Source organism: Ursus arctos, unplaced genomic scaffold (genome assembly GCF_023065955.2).
Source record: "Ursus arctos isolate Adak ecotype North America unplaced genomic scaffold, UrsArc2.0 scaffold_4, whole genome shotgun sequence".
In the NCBI taxonomy this organism is placed as follows: domain Eukaryota; kingdom Metazoa; phylum Chordata; class Mammalia; order Carnivora; family Ursidae; genus Ursus; species Ursus arctos.
In genome coordinates this window covers 2,551,361-2,564,327 of record NW_026623056.1, presented here as the reverse complement: position 1 = coordinate 2,564,327, position 12,967 = coordinate 2,551,361, and positions in this window count along the sequence as shown.

Sequence of the window (12,967 nt, the reverse complement as noted above, 5' to 3'; positions counted from 1 at the left end):
TCTGTATAGATGAAGGAGCTGAGCAGTGTGAAGCATGTGTGCTAAGTGTGAAGAGCAGGGGTAGGGATGGGTGTAAACCTTCCCCCAAAAGTTTAAAGTATTGGAACAACAATGCATGATAAAACTCACTTGCTTTTTATAAATTTATTTCCTTTCATCAATGGGCCATTTTCTATGTTTATCCATAATAATTTACTGTGGGGAAAAGACACAAAGCTTTTTTAAAATGTGCTTTAGACAGATAATGGTTTTAAAAGCAGGAAAAATATATCTAGTCATTGAACAGGTATGGGCTTGCAAAAGGGAAATAAATGAACCTTTTAAAACACAATTTTTCATCAAAATGAGCTTTACTTTTAAAAAATGATGGCAATACACCCTGTGGATACTTAATATAAATTCATTTGAAAGGCATCCTAGATCTTATTACCCAGTGATCAATTGCTTTGTCTTTATTTTTATTTTAGAAAGCCAAAGAGAGAGGCCATAATTCTTCTGTATAATAGAGACCAATATTCAGCTATTTGTTTGAATTTCACAGCTCTGTGTGAGAATAAATATACATTCATTTTTATTCCTTAACTTTTTAAAAAATATTTGTTCCTTATTTTAATCCTTTTCACAACCAAATTTTGCTATGTAATTAGCTTTCTGTATTATGTAATAGACAGAGGGAATATCATTAACTAACTCTGACCATACCGGGAATAGATTGAGAGTCTGTATGAGTGGGATCTAGAGAACTTAATCAAGGTATTGTTTTAATTGTTTATAGCAGATTTTTATTTAGGTGAAATTCAGCATAATGTTCAACATGAAATCTATCAGTATGTTCGTAGGTGTGTATGCAAACACATACTCTAATGTGAATAAAGGGAGCCTGGCATGCTTTTTAAATGGCACTTTGGCCATGAGACTCAAGACTACCAGAATCCTCCCTCAGAAAAATACCTCCTATAATTTTCTGGGAGGAGATTAGTGAAGAGAACAATGACTAGTTAAATAAGATAACATTTTATTACAAATTAGGTCTCTGACTCCAAAGCCACTGACAAAGTCTAGTAAATTGCACTGGGGTCTAGTAGAATTTACACCCAAGCTAGATGTATGTATAGGCACCATCATACTGAGCCCAGATTTGACATTTAGAAATGACTACTCCTATAAAGCAAAAAGCTACACCTGCCAGCTCAGGAAAACATGGAAACAAGCAAGCAGAAAAGAGCCTTTTCTTCACTGGTCTAGCACTAAGTTGGCCTCTATCACTTGACATGCATACCTCGCAGACCTGGGTGAAGTCTCTTGCTGAGTGACAGAGTGGGAGAGGCAAAGTGTGTGTGTGTGTGTGTGTGTGTGTGTGTGTGTGTGTATGTGTGTGTGTGTAGGGGAAAGGGAGAGGGAGAAAGGAGGGGAGAGGATGGAAGAGAACTGGAGAGGTGGGGGAAGGATAGGGGAATGGAAAGGGAAGAGGTAGAGAGAGAAAGGTGGTGCTTTTATCACTTTCCAAGTGTGGAAGAAAGAGAATTAGGAAAAAGAAAATCAAAGCCTTCTTGAAAGCTCCACCCATAGAAAACTCATCATAGTCCGTAATCTAGTTCTAAGCAGTTCAGCCCTCCCTCCTTGGGTAGAGGGACACGGGGAGCAGATCTACTGGCCTATGGTCTGACTGGTCAGGGGAAGGAGTGAGGGAACAGGTAGGAAAAAAGCCCACAGCAACCCCAGAGCTAACCTCCACCTCACAGGGGAGTTCATGTCTCAGTGAGATTTTTTGGTTTCCATAAAATATTTTTTCAGCCCTATAACATTATTTCTTTAGACTCATGAGACAAAATTTAAATTTTTTTTTCCAGCACTAGAGATTTAACCTCAAGGAGGATATACTCAGATTTCACTTGTTCTCTCAACACTCATTGATGTTTAGTTTTTGAGGGGTATAAAGAGGAATTAAGATGACTCTTGCCCTTGAAGAAGCTTGTATTTTAGACCTTGTCAAAAATAACTAGAATATAAACTCTAAAGTGAAAAGTTAAAATGCTTATAGTTCAAGAACACCGAGAGTTTGGAGAAAATATATTTTTTTTAGCAACAGTAGATTTCACTCTGAATTTTATAAAGTAACATAATAAGTTTTGGAATGACCTTTTAGAAACTTCAAACAGAACTGAGAATACTTATTCTTTTGAAGAAAAAAAAATTCAAATAAGCAATCACGCACCTGCATGATTCCAATATTGATGCATCTGCTCCCAAGCTCTAAAACTAATTAGAAATTTGTTTCATATCTGCAATTAGCCTTTAAAAAGATGGGCATCCATTAACACAGTTTGGTAGTATGACAAGCAATTAGTGATAAATTGTTCTATCCTGGAAAGAAATAATAATAGAGAGTGGATGATTTCTAAAAAATTAAAACATAACTTATTTTTTTAACTTGTTAATTTTTAAAATGCGGTACAAAGAATTCAGTTTAGGAATCTTCTTCTTTGGGTGTGTGTACAACTTGAAGAAAATAAAGTCCTTTTTCTTACTTTGGCTCTTTCTAGTTACCTTTTCTCTACCCTTCCTCCTTCCTCCACACTCCTCATCCCACAAATCCTACATTTCCACTGTAATAGAAAAAAAAGGGTGGGGGGATGGGGTAACTGGGTGATGGGCATTAAGGAGGGCAGGTGATGTGATGAGCACTAGGTGTTATATCAAAAACTGATGATGTACTGTCTTTTGGCTAATTGAATATAAATGTAAAAAAAAGAAAATATGAGGGTATTTTCAGGAACCTGGAAGTTGAGAAAAATTCCCTACAAGATGGAATTAATGATACTTATTTGAGAGATTTAAACAATTGATTGGAAGCTGCAGAAGGCAGGTATCATCAGTTCAATATAAGGAAGAACGTCCTACAGATTAGGATGGACCATAGTTTTCTCAAATGTTTATAATTCTTCAATATTACCAAATGTGAACCAGAAAATCCTTTCCTGGATGTTGTAGAGTCGATATGAACATTCATGGGGGTCTGATGAGGAGGGGGACTAGTTGATGTGTAAGGTTTCTTCATGCACTGAATGAACTTCTCTCAGTGAAATTATTTTCTTAACAGAAGAGTTATCTGCATTGTGCCCTTTGTCAGAAAGTTGTCCTGGCTACACAATTTAGTCCCTGCCACTGTTTTGAACTGAGCCATACAGATAATCATGAGCCTGCATACACATGCCATTTAGGAAAAGAATGAAATTGAGACACAAAATTAGATGTAAGATGTTAAGTGGCATTAGGTCATTTCTTTTATGTCTATTGCCTCCAGTGTATTGGAGGAGAACTGACTATTTGAGAAGGATGGATGTATCGAGAAATTTTAGAATGGGAGCTTGTGGTTCTGTTCAGTTAAATAGAATATGACTAGAAGTCAACCATCTTTTGTACCTATGCACAAAACTCCCACAAATATAGCTTTATTGCTGATAATAATCCATGTATATTTCCCAACATAGTATTTCCCAAGACAGTATGTCTGCCAGTATGCTTATGCCATGGGAGAAAATAAGTCAGATCTCTAGATATTATAGAAGGTATAAGGAAGTATTACATAGGTCAAATGAGCAGATTTATTTGAAATAATAGCAATACCATTGTTGGACATGTCACCATGATAGCTACTAAAGCTGTTGTCAATACAATGAGTGATAAATGCAATTTTAGGTTTAATGTTATTCAGTTGATTGACCTCCCTCCAATCAATTCCTCTCTGGCATAAGTAGGCATCACCAGCCGAAGTCAACTCCCCCTAGCCACACTTTATATATACATATAAAGTATGTATATCTCTTACGACCAGACTGTCAGATTGCAACCCTACACAGGCTACCTGTTGGGAATAATGTGATATACATCTTGATACCCTTACTTACCAGTGAGTCTAGACATTCTTCCTCATAGCTACCCAGCTCCTAGGACCTCTTAACTTCCATATATATATATATATGGTTTTATATATATATATATATGGTTTTATATATATATATAATTTTATATATATATATATATAATTTTATATATATATATAAAATTTAGAGAGAGGGAGAGAGAGACAACACATGTGCATGCAGGGTGGGGGGAAGGGGTAGAGGGAGAGAATCTTATGCAGACTCCTCGCTGAGCCTAGAGCCTGATGTAGGGCTGAATCCCACAACCCATGAGATCATGACCTGAGCCAAAAATCAAGAGTCAGACACTTAACTGAGCCACCCAGGCGCCCCTTTGTGCCTCTTTTCATGTCATGCTTCCTGACTGATACAACCTGCTACCATCTGCTACCTGTGGAAGCCTGTTACTCTTTAACATCCATCTCCAATTATCTTCTTTCTAAGTCCTCAAAGGGGCTTCCCATAATTTAAAATTAAATCTCTTTCTTCCACTTCCTCCCATAATATTTAAAACATATTACATTGTATTTTAGGTCGTATGTGTGTATTGTCTGCTTTAGTCATTCATAAGATTCTTGAGGGAAGGAACTTGGTCTTGTTAGAATCTTTGTTATATAATTTTAGAAGCAGTTTTCACTCATGGCAGGATGATCCAGAAAATATTTTATTTCATACTAGGAAGCATCTAACTGATGAACCATCGTGGGAAAGTTTTAGTTCTGCAACTAAGTTGATCTTTATGAATAAGGAAAAATATAAGGTCAGAAGTTGATCTAATTGTTGCCTTTTCTCTAAATTTTGAAAGCAATTGAATTGAATTGAATTGAATTCTTTCTCTTTAATGTATAGGAAAGGCAACTTTAAAATCGCATTTATGAAATTCTCTGAACGTAAAGAAGTTTTACCATTATTGTTTATTTTCTAAATGTTTAATGAATGGCCTGGGACCTTCCTAAATTTCTGTTGTATCAAAGTCACTAATGATTGACAAAATGTTTAAGATGAAGAATCCGGGGTGCCTGGGTGGCACAGCAGTTAAGCGTCTGCCTTCGGCTCAGGGCGTGATCCCGGTGTTATGGGATCGAGCCCCACATCAGGCTCCTCCGCTATGAGCCTGCTTCTTCCTCTCCCGCTCCCCCTGCTTGTGTTCCCTCTCTTGCTGGCTGTCTCTCTCTCTGTCAAATAAATAAATAAAATCTTTAAAAAGAAAAAGAAAAAGAAAAAAAAAAAGATGAAGAATCCAATGCATGTGGCTTAAAATCATACAGTTGTCCCCCTTCCTTTTGATAGGTTCAGATATTTGAAGCAGTACTCTCAAAGTAAGAACCTCGAGGCTGGACAGATAAGTCCCTGAAGTAGGGAGGAAAACTTAGAGACTTTATTCATGTTCAATTTTTATGCCATCGTGTAAAGATCTCTTTTTAATGTTTAAAATATACATCATATATTTCTCTAGTATTTTATGTACAAGATTTCTAAATAAAAATTATATGTGTATTCTCAAAATTTATTTACTTTTGGAGTATAGAATTAAAAAAACTGGAGATCACTAGTTTAAAGGAAAACAATATATAAATATATATATGGTAAGTAACAATATTTAGTTATGCATCTTGTATTTATTAGCTTTTAGATACAATAGTGATTGCTTTCTTTCTATACAGATTGCATTATGATATAATACACATTTTTGAAAAAATGTTCGTTTCTGGTGGTGAAGAATCTTCTGGTAGCTTCAGGATTCCATCCAGCATTTTTAAGTTTGGCAAACAGGAGAACACTCTAAAGCCAAAGTTAAAAAAAAAAAGAAAGAAAAAAAAAAGTAACCGTACTGAGCAAAAGCATTGTCTTTCGCTTACTCTTTTTATAAATGAGTGGACTTTGCCTATTATTACAAGAAAGATGAGTGGCTATCATTTTATTCTGTTTTTTAAATCTTTGCAATAGGGTTATAATAAAATACTATTTATGTTCGTTGAGCTGATCACCCTGCTGTAGCTTGCCCTCTCCGGGAGCTACTATATAATTCTGCAGATCATAAGTATAGATCAGAGAAGTGGGACTGCGTACAGTCTGTTTCTATAAGAGAATTTCAGTCCAGTTTTTACAAAGTTCTATAAAGGAAAAAAAATGAAGGAATTTAGTAAAATAACCATGAGAGAAAGAATGAGGTAATGATATATGTGCACATTTGAAAGTTAAAAGTTTTTTATTTATTTATTTATTTTTTAAAAGTTTATTTACTTATTTATTCAACAGAGAGATCCAGCCAGCGAGAGAGGGAACACAAGCAGGGGAGTGGGAGAGGAAGAAGCAGGCTCCCAGCGGAGGAGCCTGATGTGGGGCTCGATCCCAGAACACCAGGATCACGCCCTGAGCCAAAGGCAGACGCTTAAGGACTGTGCCACCCAGGCGCCCCAAAAGTTAAAAGTTTTTTAAAAAGGAAAAAGTAAAGAAAACACATGTTGTTTAATGATAGTTAAGGAAGAATTCTGGCTGTAAGGTATAAGAGAAAGGGTGGGAAATATTCTTCTGCTGAGTTATTTTCTCTTGACAGAGATCATTTCTGAAGATCACGTTTCAAATTCACACAGTCACTTCCAGGTTCAGGAAGGGGTCCTGCTCATCAACCCAGTTGAACAGTAGTCAGATGCCTAGCAGTATTAGAAAGCAGAGTTTCCCTTCAAGTGGACAGCTTTTCTAGATCTGGGAATTCTGTGGGCCCAGACCGGAGGAAATGTGTGGCCCTGGGATTTGCCCAGGATGAAGGATACTGAAACCTGTTAGTAGACATGCCATGTCAACGAATGGTGGTGTTGACCTCCTTGGGTTCTCTCCTTAGCCATGTCATTTTCTTTGCACTAGATGCTTCCTGCACATTATCTTATTTAATCCTCACACCAATTCCATCAGGTTTTTATTCCCCATTTTAAGTCACTTATCCAAGATCATAAAGCCTATGGCGGGACAGTGCAAAGATTAAAAATCTGTCTTTGGGCCCTAATGTTTGGACTTTGCTGACAGGAAAACCTAGCTACTACTTCTTTTCAAAAAGTCAAACTATGGTGAACTCAGATCACACTGACTTCTGAAGAAGAGTAAAAGAATTTGCCTGTGGGTGTCCCAGTACATGGGCTGCCATCTACCTACTGGGACTTACACTATGAACTTTATCAGTAAGTTTTTTCTCTTTTGCACTGTGCTTTCTTCTTATTGGAGGATCTGAAACAAAGCAGGAAGGGAAAGACAGTCACAATTCTAGGTGACAATTATCAAAAAAATCTTAAATAATTCTGATTATGATGCAAAGGGACACTGAAGGTCTGGCCCAAATCCTTGACACAGAGATACCCAGGGACAGAACAAATGCTGTTATAATCCTCAAAGTATGGATTTTGGTTAGGTGCCTGAACCCAAATTTGGATGAACTTGGGACTTCAGTTTAGTTCCTCAGCAGAAGTGGGTGCTTAAATCTTTTCCTTATACTTTGAAATGACCACATATTTCTGTTTAAAGTAAGCCTGTACTATCCAAGTCGATATAACCTGGCTTTTTATAGCTTGAACGCCAGACTGTATCCACCTTGGACTCAACCCAACAGAGTTAACGTTAGAAAATAGAAGAACCTCATTATATCCCTCATTCTCACATAACTCTATACCACATCATAAATTTTGAAGACAGATTTATAGTGAGACCTCAGGGCATATCAGATTTCAGACAGTTAATCTTAATTCTATTGTTATAAGACATCCTTTGAAGGGAGGCAAGTAACGGAATTGGGATCAAAATAAAATCCCACATATAAATTAACAAAACTAAAATGTAATACTAATAAATTGTCTTTATGACTAGAAATGTGCCTTTTTATGAATGATGTTGAAATGTCCAGCTAAACCTCCTCTGACTGTAGGAAATATAATTTTAAACTTCAAAATGTTATTATGGTTAAATATTAGTTCAATTTTAAAGCAACTGTGCTGCTAGTTTTCACTTATGTAAAAGCAATTTGAGAATTTATTATCACAGAACATGAATTTTGCCTTCAGTCTATAGTCATGGGGGAGACAACAGCAGTAATAAGATTTATGTAGGAACAACAGAGATTAGAATTCTTATTTCGACAATTTTTTGTTGTACATCAGGGTTTGAAGAGTCTGATATTATCTAGGCCTCAGAATATGGTTGTTGTCATGGGAAAATGGCAGTTTAAGGAAGGAAGGTAGTGAGAACTATGTCTTTTGTTGAAGTTGAATGTAGATGAAGGACATAATCATAGACCAGGGGAGGACCTAGAGATGATCCAATCTTTTGTATGACAGATTCAAACTGAGACATGAGTTGACTTGTTATCTGGGGGCAAATACAAGTTCTAGAACTCAGTAGCTTGTTTTTACCCTTTAAATTCCCGTAAGCGGTGCTGGGAAATAGCTAGGGAGAGATAGTTGGGCATAGAATTTTCTGCATACTGCAAAGTATACATTGCATTATTATCATTAGGAATGTTCCAGCAGTGACAAAGGAATAAAATGGTTTATCCTTCACAGGTTTTGAAGGACTTTCAACCACTGGGGTAGATTGAATCAGTTACTTCTTTGCATCCACTTAATGGTGCCCTTGTGGCCCAAAGGAGTGAAAACAAAATCAGAGAATAGGGGCAACTGGGTGGCTTAGTTGGTTGAGGGTCCAACTCTTGATTTCGGCTCAGATCATGAGCTCAGGGTTGTGAGATCAAGCCCTGCACTAGGCTCTGTGCTGGATATGGAGCCTGCTTGGGATTCTCTCTCTCCCTTTTTCTCTTCCCCTCCCCTGCTCACTCTTGTTCTCTCTCTCTCTCTCTCTCTCTCTCAAAAAACAAACAAACAAAAAACAAAAAACAACAACAAAAAAAAAACCCACCACCACCGAAACAAACAAACAAACAAAAGACAGAGACTAAACAATTTATAAAACTATCACATGGACCTTCCTTGACAGGAATCTGTACACAGAGATCTTTAAAAAGACATAATATCTATTAAACATTATGAGAGAAAACGCATAGGATTTGAACATCTAAAATGAAGCATCTTCATATATGTAAAGTCACATTATAAGAGAAGCCTAAAATTTTAAAGCAATCATAAATTAAATGACAGAAGACTGTATTATAGATTTTTTTTTAAAAAAAGATCAGTTCAAGTTCTTAGGTGAGATCAGAAGCATGAAATGTTCAACATGTAATAGAAAGGATAAATATTTGCCAATTTAAGCTCCAGGGGAACAGCCAAAGTATAACATTCAATGAAGAACGTAGACGACAAGGTGTTTGGGGCCTTACCGCTTCCGGTAATTTTGGTGAAACTCACAAGGGTTCCTCCTGAGCGTAAGGGATTCTAGTGGAGTGCACCATAAACTGGAGAGCCCAGTCAAGGCCTCAATGTGGTTTTCAGCCAAGGATAAGTGCTGGATCTGAGGTATCTTTGGCAATTGTTTGAAAGATGTGAGATGGTTTTTGTTCATATTTAAAACTCTGCACCTGGATAAAAAATATAAACACCTTATTATTTGTCTCCTGAAGAGGATGGTTAACTACCAAATCTTGCATAGGACTAGCATGCCTCATCTAGAGCATAACCCCTCAATGGAGTGACAGTGATGTTTTCTACAACTGTGGTTTGTAAGAGAAGAGAAATATTTATATCAAAGTGTGAAGAGAAAATAAGCCGAATATATGAGACTGTAAGCTTGCTGAATACAGAAATCTGTTTTCTTTTCCAATGTATACACTCAGTACTTGGCATAATAGTCAGTCCATGGTGGATTCGCAGTATGTCCCAAACGAATGGCTGCAACGAATGAGTGAATCTCAGCAATCTAGTTGTTCACACGGATGCGTAACAACTTGTGAAGAGTATCGTCTCCAGGTAGTGAGATCAGTTATTTTTTTTCCTATTTTTCTATACTTAAATCCTAGCATTTTAAATCAGAAAAAAGCCTTTTATGTATAAAAGAAAACTAAAAGGATCCTTAGGAGAAGAAATGTGTGTTGGGCACTTAGGTTGAATACATTTTCCTGACATATCATGCTTCTCAATATTTTTGCCTTAAAGCTATATTTATATAAGACCATGCAAGTAGAGGAAATAATTCAAATCTATCACTGGCACCTTGCCTTTAGGAAAAATTCCTTTATGTATAAATTGGGATTAAATATCATGAGAGCAACACAGGGAAATTATTTATGGCCTTGTACCCCACAAAGACACTGAGTAAATAATTATCCCTCATGGTAAAGATGATGCTGTTTAAACAAGAGAGAGAGCTTCCACACAACCGTATTGGAAAAATCCAGTTTGAACTCCCCCACCCCAATTGAATTGTAATTTTTTCACATCTGTTCTTTTCATTTCCTTGTTTCCTTCCACTCTCTCCCCATATGGACATTTTACACAGTCCTAATCATACATTTGATAACTTTGGGTTTTTACTCTTTTCCAGGTTACACATAATCTTTTAGAAGCACTTTAGTGCTGTGACGATTTCCAATTGAAAACCCAGCCTGAGCAAGTCCTGTCTCTCTGCCCCATTCTCTGTCCTCCCATGAAATCTATTCTTTTCTTGTCTGCCAGTCATTCTCTCATTTTCAATGTACATCCATCTCGGGCTCTGAGATTCACCCCATCACACATCCCCAGTCAGCTGGATGTTAGGGGTGAAAAGCAGCAAACCAAGTGTGGTGTTTTCCCTGGGGCAGAAGGAAGGAAGCGATGAATTACATGCATCAACTTTTTTCTCCTTGACACATTGAGTTGGCAGCTGTAAAATTTGAATTGCAATTACATTATTTGATATTATATATTCTATTTCTAAAGAAAAGTCAAAAGTCTAAAGTCAAAAAAGAAAAGTCATCGAGGGAACACTAAATCTGGGGCAAGTCTTTTCTTTAATGATTATGGCTTCTCTCTCTCTTTTTTATCTAAGATAGCAGAGATTTGGAGTTTATTGACTTGGATCAGGTCAAGTTCAGATACTCCAAGTACATGATCTTCTAGGTCAGTATTTTCTAAAGTATGCCATGTAATTATTAAACATGTTTTTGTTGCATGTATATTAAAATATGTATTAAAAATATAACTAATGTTATCACTATTATATCCCTAGAAGAGTCTGGTAAAACAAAAACAGAAACAAAAACCTGAATAAATCAATATCAACTGCCAGTGGGTTTTATTTATTTATAGTAGTGATATTAAGTTTCTTTTGAGAATTTTTATTTAGGTATTTAAAAATTTGTTATTTAAAAAGAACGTAACTAGGGGCACTTGGCTGGCTCAGTTGCTAGGGCATGCAACTCTTAATCTTGGGGTTGTGAGTTCAAGCCCTGCATTGGCTGTAGAGATTACTTAAAAAGAACATAAGTAAAATCAAATGCTATGCAAGTGTGTCTAAAGTTTTGAAGGGGCTTTGGAAATGAGTGAAGATACCAGGCACATTGCATATTCTGACACTTCCTCCGTCTCCTGACTGCTTCCCTCTCCTATGTGGCTGTGATGGTCTTTTTGTTGCCCTGTCTCAGTCCATGCTCAGAGATGTACCTTAACCAGCTCTAGAATGTACTCTTTCTTGTGGCTGCTTGATTTCCTTCATCTCCTACTTCTCATCTCTCCACCTACCCATTGTGCCTGGTGAAGCAGAAAACAGCTCTCTCCAAAAGGAGTCCTCAAGCAATCCTGAGCAAAAAGGCAGATTATCTTTAATGTCAGGAGTTTGGGGTCTTTGGAAGACCAAAGAGCTCATATATTTTTTAAAAACTTTTAGTTTGTTTCTGTTGCTATTCTGATTGGCTACCCTCACCCTTCCATTAGAATGTGACCCTGAAACCAAGACTCTTGTCAGTTACGTGCAGTCTTTCCTCATAGATGTTCAACAAATATGACTAAAAATGTCTATGTTACAACAGTAGTATTTATATAATGTAATTGCATTTCCAGTGTACAATACAAGGGATATGGCAAGTCTTTCTGCCAGTATGATTCTCTGGTTGCAAATTACTCCTCTAAAAATTAATGCTAACATTAATTTAGAAAGGAATAGATTTTTTTCCCTCTAAAGTGTGACATTTGATGTATAAATTTGTTTTCGCCTTGCCCAGGTATCGTTTAGCACTATTACCTTTAAGACCTGACCACATGGCCACAGTAGGTACAGACGATCATCACATATGCCCAAATAGCAAATATTTGACTTTAACTTAGTCACTAGACATGCTAAAGGGCAGGTACCTTGGCAATCTTACGGCACTTAAGTCCACCAGTGAATTATCCACTAACCAGAGGATTTCAACTCGAATTAGTCTTCTAAGAATCCTGTTAAAATTTGCAACTTGATAAGGGTCTCCCAAATCCTGAAATGAAAGGTTCAAATTCTGAAGGGAAAAATAAATAAAAAGAAAAAGCGAGTTCTTTGTCAACTTCTAAGAATAGTTATTAATTAAAAATGTGTTGTGTATGTTATTTAAACCAGTAGTTTTCCACCTTTTTTTGGTGTGCACACTAAACCACTCACACATCCAGACACCACAATTATGTGGCAGAGATTCATTCTCAAGGTAGGGGAGGTGAAGATCTTAATCTGATCCTGATTAGAATTACATACAGGGTTGGAGGTTGGAGGGGGGGAAGGATCCTGAAACTGATTCTAAAATTTTCTAGGGGTAAAGAGTGGAAGGGATAAAATTCTGTTTTGGAGTTACTGATTTAAATGATTAGTTATCCTTAGCCTCCTTGGAAATATGCAGAAATCACATTTAGAAGACTTCATCCTCCGCACCCCCATGCTAACTTGTTTTCCGTGTATTATGAAAATTATTGTTTCCCCCCCCTTTGCTTCAAGAAAGTAAAAATGACACCTGAAAATAATAATAAAAAGATTTCAAAGTAAGATACCATCATTTAAAAGACGTAAGCTATTACTTTGTTTTAAAGTAGCTAGGGATACATACGTAAAAATGACTTTACCATATTTAAAGATACTGGATACTTTATTTTTGCTTTTAACATCAG